Here is a 5,536-nt window from a genome sequence, read left to right as displayed (position 1 = left end):
GTGTGTGTGGGGCCACACACACAACGGGGTGGCACCGTCGCATGCGGCGGCGGGCGGGTGGGTTGGGGGCGTGGGAGGCGTGTGGCGGAGCGCTGGGACTGCAGCAGCAGGCAGGGGAAGGGACGCTGGGCAGGCCAGAGCAGGCAGGCAGGGTAGCAGGTGGCAGGTGGCAGGGTGCAGGGTTGGGCGGGCTTTTGGCTGGTGGCGTCCCGGAGTGGGGCTGGGTGGGCGAGCGGGCAGGCGGGAAAAGGAGGGAGCGGGCATGGGCCGGGGGCAAAAGCCTACAGCACCCGGTATTCCCAGGCGGAATCCCATCCAAGTACTAACCAGGCCCGACCCTGCTTAGCTTCCGAGATCAGACGAGATCGGGCGCGTTCAGGGTGGTATGGCCGTAGACGACAGCCACCGCCTCACACACGCTCTTCAGCCTGCTGCCCCAGCTGCCTGCCCGCCACACGCCCCTCCCCTGCGCCCGCCCGCCCGCCCGCCACACGCCCCTGCTGCCCCTGCCCCTGCTGCTCATGCCCCTGCCCCTGCTGTTGCTCATTCATGCCCCTGCTGCTGCCCCTGCCCGCACCGCCGGGACAACGCTGGACCACCTCCTGCTTCAGCGGCCCCCAGGCCACTCCAGCTCTCCTCTCAGGCCGCCTCCCCCTGCCCGCAGCCAGGGCGCCTCACCCCGCACCCCCGCATTCTCCTCCTCCCTCCAGGCTCCCGCACCTGGGAAGGCGCCGCCGGCGGACAGGGCTGGGCGGGGTGGGCTTCGGGGGGCGCCTCACACTGCCCAGCCCTGCCCTCCTACGGCTCCGCCTGCCGCTGGGAGCCCTGGCAGCTGACACACGCCCGCACGCCCGCCCGCACGCACCCACGGGGTCCCAGACACCCAGCCCCGGTGGGCCCCGTTGACACCTGGGGCCCCGCGGACGCACCCCCATCCCCCAGCCCACCCCCTCGCCCACCCCCACCCCTTCCCCCACAGCCACCCTCACTCCCACCCACCCAGCAAGCAAGCAAGCAATCAGCCACGCTGGGCACTACGATGGCTCGGGACCTGGGACCGGGCACCCGGGGCCGAGGGCCGTGAGGGAGCCGGGCTCGGCGGGCCACGCCGCACGGCCCACTCCAGCGCACGGGGTCACCCTCACCCACCGACTGATGCACACACGCACGCACAGGCGCACGCAGGGACCCCACGCACTGGCCAGCACGCAGGCAGCAGGCACGCAGTCCTACACCACCCACAGGCCTCGAGACACAGAGGCATTTCGGTCCACAGGGCAGGTTTGCCCACGCCACGGGGGTGGGGTGGGGGCGCCTCGGCATCCCCTACACCCGGGGGGCGGGACTGCTGCGGGCGGTGAGAGGTGTGTCTGCGAGGGCCGGGGAGGGGGCCAACGGGCAGGCGAGTGTGGCGCTGGGCCTCCGGCCAGCCGGCCGGGCCTTGGGATTCTGCCTGAGTCAGGGCTGAGGGTCTTGGCTGTAGGGGTGTTGGGTGTGTGTGTGTGTGTGTGTGTGTGCGCGCGCGCGTGTGAGCGAGGCCAAGAGGGAGAGGGGATACACAGGCAGAGAGAGAGAGAGAGAGAGAGAGAGAGAGTTGTTACCGGCCAGGTGGGTGGGTTGGTGGGTGAGGGGGTCCCTCGGGTGGGCTCTGGCAGGTGGCGTGTAGGCAAGTTTCTCCCCAGGCCTGGCCCAGGACCACTGAGTGTGCATGCGGTGGGCCCTGAGCAGTGGCAAGCCTGGGCTGGCGAGGTGGTGCTGCTGTTGGTGCTGTTGGGGGCTGGCTGCGGGCGCTGTGTGCCCTGGAGGAACACACACGATTGGGGGTGTGGGTGTGGGTGTGGGCAGGTGCCCAGGGAGCCTGCGGGCGGAGGGCAGATCTTGGCGCGCGTGAGTGTGTGCGCGCCTGGCAGAGAAGGTTGGCTGGGGGGCTGTGTGTGTGTGTGGCAGGTGGCTGTGCAGGGTTGGGCGGGCTGGGGCGCTGGCTAGTGTGTGTGGGGCCACACACACAACGGGGTGGCACCGTCGCATGCGGCGGCGGGCGGGTGGGTTGGGGGCGTGGGAGGCGTGTGGCGGAGCGCTGGGACTGCAGCAGCAGGCAGGGGAAGGGACGCTGGGCAGGCCAGAGCAGGCAGGCAGGGTAGCAGGTGGCAGGTGGCAGGGTGCAGGGTTGGGCCGGGCTTTTGGCTGGTGGCGTCCCGGAGTGGGGCTGGGTGGGCGAGCGGGCAGGCGGGAAAAGGAGGGAGCGGGCATGGGCCGGGGGCAAAAGCCTACAGCACCCGGTATTCCCAGGCGGAATCCCATCCAAGTACTAACCAGGCCCGACCCTGCTTAGCTTCCGAGATCAGACGAGATCGGGCGCGTTCAGGGTGGTATGGCCGTAGACGACAGCCACCGCCTCACACACGCTCTTCAGCCTGCTGCCCCAGCTGCCTGCCCGCCACACGCCCCTCCCCTGCGCCCGCCCGCCCGCCCGCCACACGCCCCTGCTGCCCCTGCCCCTGCTGCTCATGCCCCTGCCCCTGCTGTTGCTCATTCATGCCCCTGCTGCTGCCCCTGCCCGCACCGCCGGGACAACGCTGGACCACCTCCTGCTTCAGCGGCCCCCAGGCCACTCCAGCTCTCCTCTCAGGCCGCCTCCCCCTGCCCGCAGCCAGGGCGCCTCACCCCGCACCCCCGCATTCTCCTCCTCCCTCCAGGCTCCCGCACCTGGGAAGGCGCCGCCGGCGGACAGGGCTGGGCGGGGTGGGCTTCGGGGGGCGCCTCACACTGCCCAGCCCTGCCCTCCTACGGCTCCGCCTGCCGCTGGGAGCCCTGGCAGCTGACACACGCCCGCACGCCCGCCCGCACGCACCCACGGGGTCCCAGACACCCAGCCCCGGTGGGCCCCGTTGACACCTGGGGCCCCGCGGACGCACCCCCATCCCCCAGCCCACCCCCTCGCCCACCCCCACCCCTTCCCCCACAGCCACCCTCACTCCCACCCACCCAGCAAGCAAGCAAGCAATCAGCCACGCTGGGCACTACGATGGCTCGGGACCTGGGACCGGGCACCCGGGGCCGAGGGCCGTGAGGGAGCCGGGCTCGGCGGGCCACGCCGCACGGCCCACTCCAGCGCACGGGGTCACCCTCACCCACCGACTGATGCACACACGCACGCACAGGCGCACGCAGGGACCCCACGCACTGGCCAGCACGCAGGCAGCAGGCACGCAGTCCTACACCACCCACAGGCCTCGAGACACAGAGGCATTTCGGTCCACAGGGCAGGTTTGCCCACGCCACGGGGGTGGGGTGGGGGCGCCTCGGCATCCCCTACACCCGGGGGGCGGGACTGCTGCGGGCGGTGGGAGGTGTGTCTGCGAGGGCCAGGGGAGGGGGCCAACGGGCAGGCGAGTGTGGCGCTGGGCCTCCGGCCAGCCGGCCGGGCCTTGGGATTCTGCCTGAGTCAGGGCTGAGGGTCTTGGCTGTAGGGGTGTGTGGGGTGTGTGTGTGTGTGTGTGTGTGTGTGTGCGCGCGCGCGTGTGAGCGAGGCCAAGAGGGAGAGGGGATACACAGGCAGAGAAAGAGAGAGAGAGAGAGAGAGAGAGAGAGAGAGAGAGAGAGAGAGAGAGTTGTTACCGGCCAGGTGGGTGGGTTGGTGGGTGAGGGGGTCCCTCGGGTGGGCTCTGGCAGGTGGCGTGTAGGCAAGTTTCTCCCCAGGCCTGGCCCAGGACCACTGAGTGTGCATGCGGTGGGCCCTGAGCAGTGGCAAGCCTGGGCTGGCGAGGTGGTGCTGCTGTTGGTGCTGTTGGGGGCTGGCTGTGGGCGCTGTGTGCCCTGGAGGAACACACACGATTGGGGGTGTGGGTGTGGGTGTGGGCAGGTGCCCAGGGAGCCTGCGGGCCGAGGGCAGATCCTGGCGCGCATGAGTGTGTGCGTGCCTGGCAGAAAAGGTTGGCTGGATACAAGATTGCTAAAAAGAAAACATAGCCTGAAATTTTATGTAATCTGTTAAGTACAAGATGAGTTAATTGAACACGCACAGTGTGTCAGTGCCTCTTGTATGGTTTGTTTGATATCTTGAGTCCTCCTGCTGCTAATGTTTGTCTACAAAGTAAAGAAGTCATAACTCAAGTATAGATCTTGTTCCCAATAGGATGTTAAAAATTCTGACATTGATACCGTTTGGCTAGTTGATAGAGGAACAATTAACTTATTTTAGTTTATTGAAGGCTGCCTTTGTTACTCTAACTTAAAATTTTTTATTTACTAAACTTTGAGTCTGAATTCTAATTAATACAGATAAAAATTAAAATCTAGGCTAGAAAGATCTTTCCAGGTCTTCGTACTTTTTTTTTTCTGAGATGCTGGCCTATAAAATGGCAAATTAGGAAGTATTTCCCTCAAATCAAACCCAGTTTGGTGCACTACTAACAATGATCTAGTCCCTCCTGTGCTGTAGAATGGCCCATCAAGGGTTGGCTGCTCAGGCTTATGGGGTGGGGTGTCAGGTTGCCTTATAAGTTGTTTGTGGGTGTGTCATTGAGGTTTCTGGTGAAAACCCTGTGAAATCTACCTGGGATGCCTCTGCATTCAGTATCTGCCAGGGTTTTGGAGAGAACTCTTTTTTTATTTTTGAGTCTTCACCTGAAAAATTTTTTTATTATTGCTTTTTTTTTTTTTTCTGTATTTTGGGTGAAGGGGGAGGTAAAGGGAGAAGCCCCACTTAGCCTCCCACCCATCCCAGGTCCCCGATGTGGGGCATGCTCCAAGGGTCCTGCTCAAGTTCACCTGAAATTTTTATATAAGTTTTGGTAAACTCTGAGACGGAGGGAGGTCTCTGTGAAATCTGACAAAGATTCCTGAATGAGGTTTCTAAGGCAACATAAGGCTCCATAGGAGAGGGCTGTGGCAGGCGCCTCGGACAACTCCCTGTGTGAACTCTGCACTAGATTTCTATGTGTAGAATATGGGACAACATGAAATCCCTGTGTAGAGTTCCTGTGAGAAAATTTGTGCTTTCCCCACAGAGATCTCGAGCAGGTTTTTCAACAAGCCCTCACACACATCACCCAGAGATCCAGTATGGATGCAAATAGAGACCTTTCACTTTTTCCTATACAGAGATCTTCCTCAGATTTCACAGATCTTCATAGTTCTTAGAACATAGGGACCTACCTGAGAGCTCGTGTGTAAACTCACAAGAACTTGTGTGAAAAACACACAATCATCAGACAGCAACTTTGTCCAATGATTCAAAACAAAACAAAACAACAAAAATAGCACACAGGCTTCCGCTGCTGCACAGAATCCACCCACGTGGACCCCTAGTGTCTTCTCTTAGAGACCAATACTGTGCCCTGTCACTCCACAATGAGACCCTGAAGGGACCCCACTGAAATCCTTAGGGAAGTGGGAGATTGTTGTTGTCTCCGGAGTTCCCTGGGCCTCTACTCGCTGTGTTTGGTCTCCGTGGTAGGCCTGTGGGTGAATTCTTCGTGAAAAGTCTGTTAGGAACTCTATCTGTGGAGATTTCTGTGTGAAATGTCTGAGGCAA

The 5,536-nt window shown here is 62.6% G+C and overlaps 2 non-coding genes across 2 annotated transcripts; both read right to left on the bottom strand.

The window, feature by feature from the left end:
• Positions 1 to 278: 278 nt before the first annotated feature.
• Positions 279 to 397, bottom strand: LOC131482582 (5S ribosomal RNA). Its single transcript, XR_009247125.1, has one exon. It is a non-coding gene; the product is annotated as a 5S ribosomal RNA (ribosomal RNA).
• Positions 398 to 2,264: 1,867 nt separating this feature from the next.
• Positions 2,265 to 2,383, bottom strand: LOC131482581 (5S ribosomal RNA). The gene has a single exon (XR_009247124.1). It is a non-coding gene; the product is annotated as a 5S ribosomal RNA (ribosomal RNA).
• Positions 2,384 to 5,536: the final 3,153 nt, after the last annotated feature.

This window comes from Ochotona princeps, chromosome 18 (assembly GCF_030435755.1).
Source record: "Ochotona princeps isolate mOchPri1 chromosome 18, mOchPri1.hap1, whole genome shotgun sequence".
Taxonomy (NCBI): Eukaryota; Metazoa; Chordata; class Mammalia; order Lagomorpha; family Ochotonidae; genus Ochotona; species Ochotona princeps.
This window is presented reverse-complemented; position numbering and strand designations above follow the sequence as displayed.